The 12,757-nt window shown below is 57.6% G+C and overlaps 1 long non-coding RNA gene across 1 annotated transcript; it reads right to left on the bottom strand.

Annotated features, from left to right (window-relative positions):
- Positions 1–722: 722 nt before the first annotated feature.
- On the bottom strand, positions 723–10,996 carry LOC136786840 (uncharacterized). The gene is made up of 2 exons (XR_010826294.1): positions 7,440–10,996; positions 723–5,078 (listed from the first exon to the last, which is right to left on the bottom strand). It is a non-coding gene; the product is annotated as an uncharacterized lncRNA (long non-coding RNA).
- Positions 10,997–12,757: the final 1,761 nt, after the last annotated feature.

The following is a 12,757-nucleotide window of genomic DNA, read 5'->3' as shown; positions in this document are numbered from 1 at the left end:
TGCAGAGATGCTTCGGAGCAGCCCTGGAAAACACCCAAGGCAGCGCGCACACGGCTCCGAGGTCAGAAACCAGAGGCGTAGAACAGTTGCAGAGCAGCACGCAGATATCCCGGCCGGCCCGAGCCAAACCCTGCACCGCTGAGGTTTTTCCAAATCAGCCCGTGGGAAGCAGCATCCGTCCACGGGGCTGAGCCTCGCCGCCCCTCGCTCGTCGCAGTGGCCGAGCTGTCGTTTCCCAGCTAAAACCCGGTGCGGTTGGGTTGCGCGTTTTTAATTATTATCAGGGGAACGGGATGGTGGGGAATTGGTGAGGAGGGGAAGGAACCCAGCCGCGGCACCAGGGCATCCAAACTGCTGCGATGCCAGCTTTGGGTCTCCAGCACCCATAGACACCTGCCCCCAGCACCCTTTCCCTACCCTCCTGGCCAGGATCAGGGCTCAGGAGCCCTCCTGGGTGCTGCCTCACCCGTGGTGGGTGCCACGGACCCACACCATGCATGGGGACGTGGGCTGGGCACCCAGCACGGCCCTGCTTTCCAGGACGGGGCAGGAAAATTGTTCGGCCCCTGGAGGCACTGCTCTGGGGGTCAATCACAGCCACTCGCACCTGGGGGGGGGGCAAATCCCCCCCTCCTCCCAAGGCAAGGCTGCCTGCACAGCCCCAGGAAAGCGCCGCCAAACAAACAATTTCCTTCCAAAGAACCTCAATTTTACACTTGAAGTGTAAGGATTGAAACGTTTCGTGATTGAACCCAGGCGAAGAGTTCCTGGGAATTGCCTGTGCAACCATATGGATTTGTTCCGTGGCTTAAAAAACACAAACACCAAACCCCAAACCCCAGCCCCGGCTTCCCACCCCCTTCCTTCCTCCCCTCGGCTCAGAAAAAAAAGCCGCTGGCTTTCCAGCCGCTGCCGCTGGTTTCAATTATCTCCATGATTAACTTTCTTCGTTTTACAGGCGGCTCCTGCCAGGCGCCCCATTGCCACCCCGCTGCGGTGCGGGGGGCACAGCCCCAGGACACCCCAGGGTGCTGGTGGGGATGGGGGGGGGGGCACGGCGCTGCCTGGATCTCCTGCGCCACTGGGTGATGGGGAGGACGAGCCTCCTTCAGCTCAGCATCCCTCTGAGTGAACGATTACGGACAGGAAAAAGAAAAAGGGAAGGGGCAGAGGGGGGAGAAGAGGATGGAGGCAGAGAGAAGTGATGGATGGGGGTCAGGAAAGGTGGGATTTGGGGAGGGAGGGAGCGGGGAAGGAGGGGGACGTGGCGCTGCTCTTGCAAACACAGCTGCCTGGGAGGAAGGGGAAGGTGTGTATGTCAGAGGGAGCAGGTGACGTGCTCTATCTCGTTGCTCCAGCCCCTGGGATTCAGCTCTGAGCCCCCCCCCCCCCAGGCACCCAGGGGTGCTGCTCCAGGACATCCCTCTGCCCCCCCACAACCGTACCTGCTCCCTCAGGGTGCAGCGGGCTGCGGGTGGCCCTACCGAGCGCAGCTGAGTGCTCACCCCCTTCTCCATCCCTCCCGCACCACCTCCAGCCCTCAGCAGTGTGGGAGAGGAGCAAGGAGGGACCGTGCCCCCCATCGCCCCCAGGGACCCTCCCTCGTTGCAGGGTGCCCCGGGGCTGGGCAGGGTCCCATTGCCAGCTGCACTGCCGCCCTGACCCTGGCCATAAATCCTTCCCCAAGGTCTAGCAGGCACTAGAAGCTGATTTGATTCTCATTTCCTTCTCTCGACTCAAGACTGAGCCTTTAATCCCCACCAGCAAGCACTCCCCAGCCCTATCGCCCCCTCCCTTTTCCTTTTCCCTTCCCGTCCCCCCACCAGCATCCCACTGGGGCCAGCGGGGCTCTGCCACCAGCTCCATCATTATTTGTCCCCTTCCCTGCATTTTTTTTCCAGGGAAATGAAGCTGCACGAGGAGGAGGAGGAGGAGGGAGATGGGGCCGATGCCTGTGGTGTCACCATGCAGGGCTGGCTTTGCTCAGCGGCCCAGCTCTTCCCCACAAACATGACCCGAGGATGATGTGCATCCCCCGCATCCGTGCGTCTGGCATGAGCGATGCACAAGCTGGAAGCCGGCGCTCAGCTGGGGCTGCGTGCACTCAATTAGCAGATCGGAGCATCGCTGGGAGCCAGAAACCCCTAACGAGGGGCTGTGGGCTTCTGCCAAGATTTGCATCCCAGCCCCTCGTTGCCTGATCCCCCTCTCACACCCGGCGTTCTGCTCCCGGAGTGAATGGAAACCGGGAATGAGACGGGACGTGGGAGAAAAATGTATATTGGGAAAATGTACTGGGCTCTGAAATCTGAGGATGGAGACCAAAATGTGGAGGTGGGGGAGGAGCAGAGGTTGAATCCTGCGACCGGGAATTTTGGCTTTGAGCGGCAGGTCGAAGCTGCAGAGCATCAGCACAAAAGCAGGGGCGAGCTGGGGGAGCGGAGGCGTCCTGCACCCAACCTGGGGACAATGAGAAGTGGGAACGGGGACACGAGATTGGGCACGGGGCTTTCCACACCTCGGGGCCGCCTTTGTCCGGATGAAAGGCAGGGGTTGGGTTACCAAATCGCACCCATCTCGCCCTCCCAGCACCGTCTCTTGCGGCTGCCCCCCTGGCGGCTCGGTTACCCCTGGGACAAAGGGGCTGGCGGCAGGGGGGGGCTCCCAAACGGGGACGCAGTCCGGCCCACGGCGCTTTCATCTTCTCCCTGCCGGCCTGGAGAGCAAAGATAACTCCTGCCCAGAGAGATAAGATCAGGTAGACAGCGCTCAGGACATCCGAAACCGGAGCGTTTTTCTAGTGCCTTCTGCCTGTTTGCAACTCAAGCTGCTCCTCCCGTCTCTGCGTGGGGTAGCACAGCCCCGGGCAGCTCCGGCTCCAGCAAAACTGCCGCTGCTCCCCTTCCACAGAGGATTGCATGGCTTCTTTGTGCTCCCCTAAGCCTCCTCATTGTCCTTTTGCAGGCGAGGGATGAGATGGGGACACCTCCGGCACGCTCCGTCCCGTGGGGCAGCTGGCAGCGGGTGCAGCAGCTCCAATCCTGTCGGTTCTGGAGTTGTGCTGAGAGCTCGAGAAATCCAGCTGCTGCCCAAAGAGCTGCTCCAGTGTTTAAATACAAGCTCCTTCCTCCAAGGCTGTCCCCACCACCACACGGTGCCCACCAGCCCCGAGCCCAGCCTGCTGCCTGCAGCCACCGCAGCTCCTGGCACGCTGCTCTGGTTTGCAAGGAACGAGCCCAAAAATGTTCCTCGGCCCTCGCCCAAGGAGCCTGGCCCCGGGAAGGAGGACCGGGGCTCTGCCAGAGCAGGATGAGAAGCATCCACTGGCCACTGCAGAGCTTCTTGGCTTTTGGGAAAGGTTTCCTGACACTGTTGGAGGCTCGGAATAGGGGCTGGGGAAGAAAAAAGCCTCGCTCCAACCAAGCACTGCTCACTCTGACATACCAAGCCCAGGCCAAGCTCAGCTCCAGGAACGCTGCATTTTCCCCAGAAGAGGAAGCAATATTTATCTGGGACATGGGAGCTGGAGGAGCGGGTGAGTTCTTGCTTTTTCCACCAACCTCTTTGACAGCGGAGGACTGGGGGACGCAGCAAGCCCTGCGGGCATCTCAAAGCAAGGGGAGCATCAATGCTCTGGGTCCCAGCCTGGCTGAAGCAGGGTCCTGCAGCATGGGATTACCACAGGGAAAGCATCTTCCCTGGGGGATGCTCGCCCTGAACAAACCTGGCAGGATGGGGCAGGAGCAGAGGAGCAGAGGTCCAGGCAGGCAGCACGACGCGGAGCTCTTCTTCAGAGCCCTGGAACCCACTGAAACGACGACTTTGTTCCCGAGAGAGACCTGCCCCTTCTTTGAAGTCACTACAAGTCCCCTGAAAGAAGGAGGCTTTTATGGGAAGGATAATTGCTCTTCATTGCACTGGGGAGAAGGAATCAAAGGCAAACAGCCTCCGGAGCATCTCTTCTGCGGGTAGGAGAAATATTGTATCTGGCTGCCCCCGCCTGCCCTGCTGGTGCTTCGGTCACCTCTTGGTTTTCATTCATGAGGTTCCCAAAATAACTTTTCCTTCACATCAGGACAGGAAGCCATAAGAAACAAATCAAAGCCCAAGCCTGCTGAAAACGCTGATTCCTTCAGTGCACCGGGTCAGCTGAGGCTGCGAGCATTTGGATAAGCAAAAAACGGAGCAAGTGCCTTTTAATTTCCTTGAAGCACAGCGAGTTGCCCGAATTTTGGCACTGATGCTTGCTCTGCATCCAGCTCCCAGCAGGTTGCATTTCGGTGGATCCGAGCCTTCATTTCAAGTTGTGCACCACAGAGAGAGCTTCAGCGATGACCACCGAGGGGGTTTCCACAACCCCGTGCCCTCCCTTAGTCCCAGCTGCACCTCCAAAATTTAACGCTCGCGTCCTCGCTGCGACCAGGCTGGAACCTGCTGGTGCTGCCGGCTGGATTAGGGGGGCAAAACGGGGCACAGGGAGGTTTGCATAAGGCCGAGCACAAAAACCTCTGCCCGAGCAAGGAACTCGAGGTAGGGCTTGCAAACCTTCCTGGCCGCAGCCCCGGGAACGTCAGCGTTTTGGCTGCAAAGCGCTGGTCGCGAGGCTGATCCGGTGCTGATTGAAGCTGGTCCCCAGGCAGGAGGGAGCGTGGGTGGCCGTGACTCAGGGTTTGGCTCCAGCCGCGTGGGGAGCACGTGGGGACGGCGCTGGCTGCGTGCACGGAGCAAAGCAGAGCTGAGCACCCACTGCTCCTCTGCTCCCCGGGGTGCTGTGTCCGTGTGAGCAACCCAAATGAGGTCCCAACCCACCCCGGGACACACTGCAAGCTTCAAACTGCCCTGGCTCAGCCTTCTCCACTCCCACCAGCATCTCTGCCAGGGCTCCCCGCGTTGCAGCCACTGCTGGGCTCGCAGCCTGCTCCGTCCCGGGCTGTCGGAGAGGGTTTTGGCCAGGCTGTAATCATACCACGCTGCGGTTCTTTCAGCCCATGGGCTGGTGGCAGCTGGAGCAAAGGAGCATCCTACGGCGGGGTGTGGAGTGAAACCCTTGTCCTCAGCCCCCGCCTGGCTCTGAAAACCTGCAGAAAGGGCAGGAAACAACAAAAAAATAAGCAAAATACCCCATTTCTGCTTGCAGGAGAGCACAGAGAGCTGCCACCCGAGGAAGGGAAGGTAGCAGAGAGGGGAACAGCCCGGGAGAGGGGGAGGACGAAAGGTGCAGCTTCGTGCAGCACATCTGGAGCAGGATGAGGCCATCTGCCTGCTGCCTGCCAGCTGTGAAGCGCTGAGCGTGCACGGAGCCAACCGCAGCCCCCCCGGCCGGCGAGACGGCGTCGGATCCAGCGCTGAGCGCAAAGCAAATATTTTCACAAGATTCCCAGGGAGCGCAAAGTGAGTGGGGTCCCCACGGCCACCGGCACGTCGGAAACGTTCACTTTTCCCTCCCCTTTTACATCTCTTTTTACACGCTCGTTAGTCGGCGGTTTTAAGACACTTCTGACCCACCCTGTCATGTTGTAAGACTTAATTCTCGGCACGGCGGGAGCTGCTCGGTGCTTTTAGCCGGGACAGGGTGCACAGGGCGAGCTCCAGCTCCGCGTGCGTGCATGGAAAACACCGCGGCCGTAAAAACACATGGGAGCGTTTTGTTCCCCCAGTGGATGACAAAAATGCATTAACGGATTATTATTATTAAGCTGGGGAATGACAAATAATCCACCTCCGAAGAATTCTGTAGTGAGAAACAGCTGTGCAACGTTTGCTCGTAGCAAGCATTTTCCCTAGGACCAGCAGCTGGCCGGCACGGCACAGCTCTGGGAGCCACGGGGAGCAAAGCAAGGTGAAGGAAGCGTCGTATAGGAAATATTTCATCCGGCAGGTGCCTCAGGTCCCAAAAACTTCTCAAAAATAAGTGTATGAGGAGTTTGCAATGAATAAATAGATGGGAGAGGGAAGAACTCAGGTCTAATTGAGGCTTCCAGGCTGGGCAGGCGCGAGCTCAGCACCACCCCTGCAGAAATCCGGTCTGGGTTTCGTGCTGGTTACAGAGTTTAACATAAACACATTTCACATGGTTTTGTGTTTCTCTTGCAGCAGGACACACCAGCAGGGACCTGAAAAATGACCTCAAAGCTTTATCTGGGATTGAGAAATCTCTCCCCAGCCCCTCGACTCCTCTCCCCCTCTGTAACTGGCCGAGGAATGAAGCAGCAGCAGCAGAGCGCGAGCGCTGCAAGGGCACGCTGCTTCCTGCCTCCGGATGCAAATCTTCTCAAGATCAGGCCAGAGATGCTGATTTCCTAGTGCCCGCTGTCACACTTCTCATTCCTTAATCAGATGGGAAACGATTCAAGCGACACAAACCCCCTCTGCCAGAGCTCCGACCACCCTTTGGGCCACGGCGGCCGCTGCAAAGAGCCCCGGGGAGGTTGTGGACAGTGAGCCGGAGCTCAGCGCTTGCCTCTGGGCACGGCGGGGAAGCAGCAGCTTGCTCCCAACCCTGCCTCTTGAATTCAGCCCTGAGAGGCAATTTCGTGATCGCGTTAATTAAAACACGTCCGGCTGCTCAGCCTGCAGGGGAACACCGCGCAAGGATGTGACAGCATCAGGGGCTCGCTCGCTCCTGGCTCTTGTTGACACAGGCAAAAAAAGGGGTGATGCTGGGACTGGAAAAGGGTCGGCGCTGCCTGAGCTGTAAGATGAAGGGTTTTGGAAGAGGGATTCACGCCGGCTGCCTCCGGACCCACAGGTGCTTGGATTTCAGGCCGTCACTTCAGCTCTCAGCCCCCAAACGCCCGCTGAACTGAAGGAGCTTAGGATCCGTGCTGCCAGCAGCATCCTCTGCCCCAGCCATGCAGCAGGATCAGCCCCACACTTGCACCAGGACCCGCTGGACCCACAGCCGGGCCTTTTGTCCTACAGATGGGAAGGATTTAGCCCCAAACTGGGCAGAGAGGCAGCATCCTGCGGGGCAGCAGCAAAGCAGCTGTTTGTCCTTCTCCTCCTCCCCACGCCGTGTCTCTGACGGGCTTTCAGCACTGGTCAAACACCACGTCACCCCACGTGCTTTCCCCTCTACTGTAGCCGAGCAGAATCTTCCTTTTTTACAGCTCCTGGTTTTTATCCGGAGTGGGAAGAGACTGGGAACGTCCCCCATCACCTTCCTGGTGCTCCCAAAATATGCTGCTCCCCAGCTCCCTTCCCTCTGAAGGCTGAGCAGCATCCTGCAGACCCCGAGGGTTTGGGCACGGGCATCCCCAGCACAGCACCTCCGGCAGCCTTAGCAGGTGAAATGGAAAAACCCAGCAGTGGGGTCTTGTCCCAAAGACATCAATGCACTTGCAGAGCTCTGGGAAGATTTGGCATGAATTTATTAGCTGAGTTTCCTCCCCTCCTCGCTGGCAGCACGGGACCCCGACACCCAGCACCCTGCTCCGTACCTGCTGCATCTCCGGGTTTCCCAGCTCTGCTCTCCCATCCGCTCTCTGCTCTTCGGATGTTTCGGCTGGCAGAAGGCTTAACTGGACGAGCAGTGGATTAAACCAGTTCCACCACACTTCCCTGGGACTTGGGGGAAAGGAAAACACAGCTTTATTACCCCTAATTAAAGCAGACCCACAGACCTGCTCCCCTCCCAGCAGCAGCGAGCATTTCCCAAAGAAACCGAGAAAGCCAATTTTCCCCCAGTTTTTCCTCCTTTCACCTTTCAGGCTCCCCCACGTTCATTTAAAACCAATTAAGCTCTGGCCACACCTGGCTCCATCCCGCAGCGGATGCAGGTGAGCAGGGTCAGGCTGGGGGGGGCGGGGGACGCAGCCCCAAGCGTGGTGCAAAACCCCCCAGGGAGGGCCTGGGAGGCTGTGAGAAGCTTTCCTGCTCAGCTGGGATTTTTATGGGAAGGAAGATAATGGACACGAGCTTTTCCAGTGAGAAATTAAACCCAAAACCTGTGATGAAGACAATTCTGCTTGGTTTTATTGCTCCATAAATCATCCCCCCCGGACCCAGGGATTATCCCGGGTAAATCATCGCCTCGTCTTAAACAAAGTCCAGCGCAGGTTCAAGTGGGAACGGAAGGAAACATTATCCCTTTTTCCGTCCCTGTTCCCCGTCTTTCCCCTTTGGGAGGAGGTTTTGGGTTTTCAGTGAAAGTCACCGCTCGTACTTGGAGTTTGGGATTTGAGCCGCCGACACTTCCCCTGCTTTCCATCAGCTGCAAACTCTCCGGTTCCCAACGAAAGGAAGAAACAAATAAATAAAGGCTGCTATAAAAACAGACACGTTCTGCAAAGATTTGGGGTGAAATGAAACCCCAGCTTCCTGTTTACAAGAAGAAAAAAGAAAAAAAAAAGAGGGAGGGAGGAACATTTTTGACCAACTCAGAGCCAGTCCAGCCTCCAGCGCTGCCTTTGCACCGACGACCTCGTGGTTTAGCTCTCGGCTCCGTGCTGCCCAGCTTTCCTGGGAGCCAGAGCAGGATGCGGCCACCTCTGCCTGGCTGGGATGCTCCAGTGTGTGGCTGCGGTGTGCTCGGTCCCTTCTCTTCCCTTCCCTCTCCATCCCACAACCATCTCCGCCGCCTCTCCACCACAGAGCTGTCTCTCCCCATCTCCCCAACCAGCTCAGCGCCCCCCTGGGCAACTCCAGCCCCACGTTTGCAACAGCATTAAAAGCTCTAATAGAAAAAATAAAAATAAAAGGAAAAAAAAAAAAAGACATTTCCACCTCCTCTGCCTCCACAGAGAGAGAAGAGGAGCAATGAAGTTAAAAAACGAGTGCAGGGCTCCAGGCTCAAGGGTGCTCCAAGAGGGGGTGCCCCATGCTGCGGGGACAGGGACCCTGCCACGAGCTCAGTCCCCTGGGATAAAGCCTCTGGGACCCCTGCGGGGCGGCTGTCGGTCCCATCCCCGCAGGAGCCTGGCTTTGCTCCCGTGACACTGCTGAGCACTGTTTATCTGGGGCGGATTAGCGGGCGGGTTGCGGAGCGTTGCCCTCTGCATTCCCCGCCGGCTCCCTGCAGCACGGAGCCGTGATCGGGGCTGAGGCCGTGAGAGCCTGCAAAAGGGCTGAGGCAGCTCGGAAAAGAAACCCCGAGGTTTCCCTGGCCCCGATCAGTTGCGGGATGGGCCACGGGGGCTGCGATCCAGCTGTGCCGTCTGGGCAGGCACAGGAGAGGACTCGAGGGGACACGGAGGAAAAATCCCCTAGGGAGAGCCTGTCCTGCTCCCCTCCACCTGCCCCCGCGGACGGCAAAGAGCTCAGACACGAAATCACTCCCGCTCCCCCAAACAAACGCCTGCTCCCTGTGACGTTAGAAAGCGCAGGCAACAGCTGGGACATCTCAGCTTTTACCTCTTTTCCCTCTCTTACCTCCCATCGCTCCCAGTTTCGGGCCTGAGATTAGCACGTCCCATTTTCCCTGGCCGGGTTTTACGGCCACAGATGTTTCTTGCTCGGCAGCGATAGGAGCGGGGCTGGGCTGAGCTGCTCGCTGCCCCTGCTCCCGAGGGCTGGGAGAGCCAGGGCTTCCCGCAGCCCGGTGTGTTGCTTTTTACAGGATGACGTGCCCAGCACACAGTGGGACTGAACCCATTTGCCCAGGTTTGAGGCAGCAAGCAGCTTTTTGCACAAAAGGAATCACCGTGCTCAGTGGTGTCCCCATACCCCTGCACCATCGCGTGCGTTGCCCTCACCCCACATCTGCTTCTCTGCGCCAGTTCACAAAGCCTGCCTTAATATTGCCTATCAAAGGTGCCTGAGGAATAAAGGAAACATCTCCAGCAGATCTTCTGGGCACAGAAGCACATTGGCCTTCCAGGAAAACCTTGGAGAAACCAGCTCCACGAGTGTATTTTCCCAAGTGGTTATGCCCGCTGCCATCCGGCAGAGCATCCCGTGAGCAAATAGGGCTGCGAGATGAGGAACTGATCTTCCTCACCGTGCTGAGCCCTGCCACGTGCTCGTCCCAGCTGCCACCGTCCCCTCTCCCCAGCCCCAGGGGTGGCTGCAGCACCCGTCCCCTCCGCAGCTTTCCCTGGGATCTATATTGGATCGATACCCGTCTAGTCAGGAGGTGAAAGGTGAACACATTAAAATACACTTAGTAAACACCATCCGCAGAGCTGGTGAGAAGGCGAAGGCAAGAAATCATTTTCAAGTAGCCCCTGGAAGACACACAGCAGGAGAGAGCTGCGTCCAAGCGCCGATAAATCTCAGCCGCAGGTCTGAGCTCGGCAGAGAGCAGCCTTGGATCGAGCTGGACAGGGGCTGATGGCTGCGAACGTACGGGGATTTATTTCCTTTCCAGGATGGAAATCTGCCCGGATCCTCTTCCTGCCCAGGTTAATTCGGATCAGGCTGGTGTTTGGCTGCAGGAGCAGCTCAAGAGGTGCAGCCCAGGACCCTTCCCCTCTGCTGGGATGCGGTTGGGAGCAGCCAAGCGGCAGCAGTTCCGAGGGGGGATGCTCAGCCCTCACTGTCTGTGCCAAAGCCAGGAGCTTTTCTGTACCCAGAAGCATCTCTGGTTTCCAAGAGATTCCAGCTGGGACCTCGGAGGGCAAGAAGCATCCCTGGGAAAGCTCAGCGGGCCCCAACAAAGGGACAATGCCCGCAGCAAAATCTGGCAAAAAACACCCAGAAACGTGAGCAAGGGCAGGCAGAAGCCTCTTGCTTTGTTTGAAGCATGTTTGGGAAAAGAGGACTTGATGCCCACTTGTTTCCACAACCAAAATGACCTGAAGGATGGGCTGGACTCCCAGCAATGAATCCCGGCTGCCAAGCCAAAAGGTCCATCCAGAGCAGGGAAAGCTGTGCCACGGGTGGAGGGAAGCACAGAAGAAAGCAGAAACTCTCCATGGGAGAGAAAAGCTTTGCCCAAGACAGCCAAACACCCTGCATCTGGCCCCGGCACCTCCACCCCCAGATCAGAGCCTTTTTGCCCCCACGTGCTGGGGATGGAGAGGTTACGGCAGCACCTGCACCCGGTGGTGACCCAAATCCCAGCCTCATCCTACTCGTTATATCACAGAGATCCACGCCCAAAGCATCAGAGCCCAGGAAAAATTGGGGTCCTTGCTCAAACGGGGAATAATTGCGACAAGCAGGAGGCATGGCAGATTCAATAAAACACCGCCTCCGAGCCCTGCTTAGGGCAGCAGAGCTTCCAGCGACTGCTAGTGGCATCCATTGATCTGGGAAATTTATTCCCTAGGGACTTACAGGAAATGGTTTGAATCAATTTAGACCCAATTATCACACCAGTCACCTCAGAGCAGGGGAAGGAGAAAGCTTTACCCATGCTGCCACAGCAGAAGGAAAAACCTGTTAAAAAATGAGCGTATTACCCAAAGCAGGACTTGCTGGCATCTTTAAGAATGCCCCAGTATTTCCAGAAAAGAGCTAAAGTCCTCAAAACTGATAAAAACAAGCTCACTGGGGAGCAGCCCAACATCTCCGTTTAGAATTTCAGGCTCTGCTAGCAGGCAGATGAGCTTGCCAAAGCTGCGGAAACCCCTTCGTGCCTTTACGGGAAGCAGCAAAAAACCCAAACCAGAGCTGCTGGAGGTGATTCCGACCCAGCTTTTGGCACCAGCAGCTACGCTGGTACCTGGAGAACGAACCAGAACCGAGCCACCCCATCCATCCTCTCCCTCATCCACTGCCCTGGGATGGGATCACGCGTGGCATTAGCAGCTCCAAAAAACGAGAGCCCCTTCTGGGCTCTTTGCTGCGTTTGACCACCTGAACATCCCCAGAAGATGCCAAAAATAAATCCGCATCCTCCCATTGCTGTCTCCTCGCCATCCCTTCCTCCTTGCCCTCAGGGATTCGCTTTCCATCGTTATCGTGTTCATTTATATCACAGCATCTGAGAGCAGCCCGTGCTCTGGGACCGGGAACCAAACCCTCTGCAGATGCACCTGGGCTGCGTTAGCTTTATCCTGATGGGGGGAACAGGCAAGAAGTTAGGGCTGTTAAAGACTTTCTGGTTCCTGGATCCCAAAACCTTGCGCTGAGCAGAAGTGGCTTTCTTGAAGCACTTTAGAAAGTGTTAAACAGGTTCGTGGCTGCACACCAGCAGGGCTGTGTTTATGCTCCGTTTATAAGCACTTAACACCTCTCGGTTGTCTTTGCGGAGCAAGGCACGGAGCGGGGCTCTGCTGGCACAGCTGACGGAATAAAAGGGCAACCTGCAGGGGGGCAGCGGCTCGCGGAGCATCGCCGGCACCATCGGATGGGCTCGTTGCCGAGCTCCGGGCCAACAAACGTGCCCGGTGCCAGGAAATCCTGCGGCCTCGTTTCGTGCTATAAAGCTAGCCCTTACGTTGGATTTAGGGATGGAGAAGGTTAGGGCGTGAGGATGCGAACCCCAAGATCCGGGCTTTACCTCCCTTGATGCTGTTTCGCTAGAGGATGTACTGACACCACAGCCATGGAAAAGGGATTAAAAGTTGTCATGGCTTCTCCTGCAAGGAAGCAGCACCTGGAAGCCTTTCTCTGGCTGATGCTGCCCCCCAAAAAAAGCAGCCTGGGGCCAGAGCTTGCCACGGGCAGGGAGAGGACGAGGAGATGCTGCTCTCCCCGAAGAGGCGTTAAAGGGAATCGATTCTGTCCCCATAGCACGTTTGCTGCTCCCCCAGCCCTCGTGACAGCTGGGCAGGCTTTGGTGCTTGAGCTGGGCTCCAGCTGCCCGCGTGGCATCGCGATTAGCTGCGGGCTGGCGGCTGCGATGTCCGTGCGGGGGGATGAGGACTTCAAA

This window comes from Anser cygnoides, chromosome 22 (assembly GCF_040182565.1).
Source record: "Anser cygnoides isolate HZ-2024a breed goose chromosome 22, Taihu_goose_T2T_genome, whole genome shotgun sequence".
Taxonomy (NCBI): Eukaryota; Metazoa; Chordata; class Aves; order Anseriformes; family Anatidae; genus Anser; species Anser cygnoides.
The sequence above is the reverse complement of the archived record's forward strand: the minus strand, read 5'-3'. Positions and strand labels throughout refer to the sequence as shown.